Here is a 4,615-nt window from a genome sequence, read left to right as displayed (position 1 = left end):
ATCAGTAAAAGTAAGTAAATTATGGAAGGAATGTAGAAAAGAGAAGATACGCCTGTTACAATCTAGCTTCAAACACTTTTTTGATAAAGCAACCAAAAGTTCAAGCAGTCGCTTAAGGATTGAACTGTTTCACAAAAATGTCTCCCGAATCTTTATGGGGTTAATAGGCGATAAAATATTAAGCAGGTTTATTTTATTATCGTCCAACAGGGTTCACCCATAGAAGTTTACCGCACTTGCCGAAACAAAACGTGGAAAGGTCCCATGAATATTTAAGATATCAAAATACAATAAAAATATGCCCATAAAAGTTGCATAACATTCTCACATATTATTGAGTACTGTCCGCTACATAGAGCTCTAAAATTTTGTAAAGATGTATATTTGAGTGTAATATAGTAAAAAGTGAAGTATGGTCCAAATCGGTCTATATTGGTCTATACTGATGTAGCTCCCCTATAAACCGATCTCCCGTTGTGGCTTCTTGAGCTCCTGTAGGTCACAATTATAATCCGATTTGATGACCTCTGTTATGAACCTCAATAACTATCACAAGTATGGGCCAAATCGATTTATAACCCTTCTATAGCTCCCATATAAACTGATCTCCAGATTTAACATCTTGAGCCTCCAGAGGGTACAATTGTTATCCGATTTGACTGAAAATTTGCACAATGACATCTATGACTCTCGAAAACTGTGCCAAGTATGGTCTCAATTGGTAAGTAATCTGATATAATGGGTTGCCCAAAAAGTAATTGCGGATTTTTTAAAAGAAAGTAAATGCATTTTTAATAAAACTTAGAATGAGCTTTAATCAAATATACTTTTTTACACTTTTTTTCTAAAGCAAGCTAAAAGTAACAGCTGATAACTGACAGAAGAAAGAATGCAATTACAGAGACACAAGCTGTGAAAAAATTTGTCAACGCCGACTATATGAAAAATCCGCAATTACTTTTTGGGCTACTCTAGCTCCCATCTAATCCAATCTCTTGATTTGAGTTCTTAAGCCTATAGAACCCGTTTACCTTAAGGTACGACTTTTTCCTTGAATTGTGTTCTTTGTTTTACTGATTTCGGGCGTTTATGTTAACTTTAGGGTTTTGGTGTACTGAAGGGACTTTAGCAAAATTTTCTGGCGAACATTTTTTTAGAATATTTTGGTATTTAAAAAACACATTTAAAAGTAGTATTTAGCCCCCTTTCTTAAAAAATTAACCGAAAAAGGGCGTTTTTTTAATATAACACAACTAGCTGGCTCGGTGTGATTCGCTAAACCCATGAGTGTTTGCACCCCCCTCTTGACATTTATTGTCCTATTTTACTCTTAAATGACTTTTATTGAAATCCCGTTGTTCCGTATAATTTTGAGGTAGGTCGACTCCCCGGAAATTGACCCAAATTTTTATTTAATTTTCGTATTTTACTCACAAACACATTTTGTTTGAGTCTTATCTTGTTCCGTTTGGTGTACATATCCATTTGTTACATAATTTTGGGGTTTAGGTTCCGCCTGGGAATAGAACCCCAACTGTCCCGATCAGCCTTTATGTCGGTTTGGGGGTGATTTTTGGGGTGGGTCGGAATTTTTATATGAGTTTCATATTCTTTCTTCCTTCTTCCAAATACCTTTCATTTAATACTCATATTGCCCCAATAAGTAAACATGTAATTTTTGGGGCGTTTTTTGGGGGTGGGACAGACTCACCGATACATGGGGTCAAATTGTTAGATCAAGTTCATACTCTACCCTCAAATGACTTTCATTTGATACCCATATTGTCCCAATCGATAAACACGTCCGTTAGGGTGAGTTTTGGGGTATGGCGGTCTCCACGGTTATTTGACCCCAAAGTTTTATACCTATTTTACCGTAATAGGTAAAATGGTTATACTCTCCTTACCAAACTTTTGTCTAGGAATCGAAAAAGGTTTACATGGCAGCCGGTTTACACGGTTTACCAAACTTTTGTCTAGGAATCGGAAAAGGTTTACATGGCAGCCGGTTTACATGGCAGCTATATCAGGTTATAGACTGATGTAGACTGTATTTGGCACAGTTGTTGGAAGTCATAACGGAACACTGCATCCAAAATTTCAGCCAAATCAGATAACAATTGCAGCTTCCAGGGGCTCATGAAGTCAAATCGGGTGATCGGTTTATATGGGAGCTATATCAGGTTATAGACCGATTTGGCCCATACTTGGCACAGTTGTTGGAAGACGTAACTGAACACCGCATGCGATTTGATTTGTCAAAATTGGACAAAAATTGCGGCTTAAAAAGAAGAAGTCAAATCGGGAGATGGGTTTATATGGGGGCTATATCTAAATCTGAACCATTGTGGCCCATTTGCAATTCCGAACGACCTACATCAATAAGAAGTATCTGTGCAAAATTTCAAGCGGCTAGCTTTACGCTTTCGATCGCTATCGTGATTTCGACAGACGGACGGACGGACGGTAATGACTAGGCTTAAAATGTCGAGACAATCCAGAATATATATACTATATGGGGTTGCAGATAAATATTTCGGGGTGTTACAAACGGAATGACTAGATTCGTATAACCCCATCCTATGGTGGTGGGTATAAAAATGTTTGTTGGCTGCTCACTCTCCGCCACCAAATTTAGTGAATCTTCCACTTTAACATATTGGGTTGCCCAAAAAGTAATTGCGGATTTTTTAAAAAAAAGTAAGTGCATTTTTAATCAAACTTAGAATGAACTTTAATCAAATATACTTTTTTTACACTTTTTTTCTAAAGCAAGCTAAAAGTAACAGCTGATAACTGACAGAAGAAAGAATGCAATTACAGAGTCACAAGCTGTAAAAAAATTTGTCAACGCCGACTATATGAAAAATCCGCAATTACTTTTTGGGCAACCCAATAGTCATGATCAATGGATACGTTTTCGACAACTTAATTAAATGATTATTTTCTTGTAAGGATGGAATTTAAGTTTTAATTTTTATACAAACATAAAAAACCAATTAAAATCTCATAGATTTATTAGGTGGCAACATCACACCTTACTTCTATAATTTTTTCCCTTTTTTTTGCCCCTTATGGAACACTGTGTACACTATGACGTATGATAAACAAGTTTTTACGCATTTTTCAAATTCCTGTTACTCATACAACCACGTTGTCGCTTTCTTTCCTTCAACAAAATCAACATTGTTAGCAAAAACCATAAGAACAGCAAGGATTCTGAAAGGAAAAGAGCTAGAAAGCCATGACGTGACATTCAAGTTAAGGCAGCAGGTGTGGGTGTTGGCTAAAGGACTTGCATTGGAATGCAATAGAAATGCACAACACAAGCAAACTCTAAGAAAGTCATAGTCAGAGCATTGTAATTCAATAACTGAAGGGTGTAAGTAAAGAAATGAGGAGGTGAGTTTGTGTGCGGATCTTCTCCCCCAAGCAAACAAAAAAATTTTGTCCTTGCAAAAAAAAAACCAGCAACGAAGTATCGAAAAGAACAGAATTGCACTCAACCACCACACTGGGTGTTGATAGAGTCAAAACTAAATTAGCTTATGTTTCATAATACAAAGCGAACAAGGTCGTTTCAATGTCAATTCTAGCACAACGCCAAAGTGTAATTTCTCACGAACCAATATTCAAGGGTTTGAGTTGTTGGTATTATCTCATTGCTTGTTGTTGTTAGGGGTGCTGCTGATGTTGGTTATGTTTGTTGTAGTGGTGTTATGATAGGTCAGTATTTGCTATTACGTAGCTTTGTTTTTATTGGTGCGTGCGTGTGTACTTTGTAGGGGAGTATGCCAGATATTGCCATCATGCAGTTTAACGTAGTGATCATAAATTTTGATATGCTTGCTAACAGAAATCCCAGCGTTAAATTTTAAACTCAAAAATCATAAAGAATTGGTAAGGGGGAGCTAAAGCATTCAGCATTTAAGGAAAACTGCCATGGGCAATGGAATTGAGATGTCAGAGATTTATTGTGCACTACTACTACTATATTTCCCATGAACATTTCATTAATGAACAGGGGATACTTCTGTCATATCAATGAGTGATGCTCGATTAATGTTAAAGCCTCCTTTTTTTATGCCGAGAAGTTTAACATAACAGGATAACTTACAAATGTAGCCGGCATGAGTAAGGGGATAGGTTAGGTTTAAGTGACAGTCTGCCATCAGAATTACTCAGACGTTTTCGTCCACTGTGATACCACAGGAACAGAAGATGGAAGATGCCTTCTAGTTCCTACCTTTGAACCATGCAGATCGCTTTAAAAAAGCCCAATAACTTGCGAATGTTCACATCCGCTAAATCTGACAAGTTTACAAAGAAATGAGAACCTCAAGTGGAACTCCTTCTGACTGCTAGTGCGGGACACACACACAGAAGGTGTTCTATAGTCTCTTTTTCTTCGACGCCCTCACAGCTTCTGCAAAAGTCGGTGCTGGCAAACTTCAGTCTGTCAGCATGTTTTCCGATAAGACAGTGGCCTGTCATGACGGACACCACGATTGAGATGTCTGTTCTAGCCAATGACTGCAAAGCAGTACACCTCTTCAAGTCTAGAGTAGGCCACATAGTTTTGGAATGCTCACAGTCCCCTCTTTGTGACCATCTA

Source organism: Stomoxys calcitrans, chromosome 5, assembly GCF_963082655.1.
Source record: "Stomoxys calcitrans chromosome 5, idStoCalc2.1, whole genome shotgun sequence".
In the NCBI taxonomy this organism is placed as follows: domain Eukaryota; kingdom Metazoa; phylum Arthropoda; class Insecta; order Diptera; family Muscidae; genus Stomoxys; species Stomoxys calcitrans.
This window is presented reverse-complemented; position numbering follows the sequence as displayed.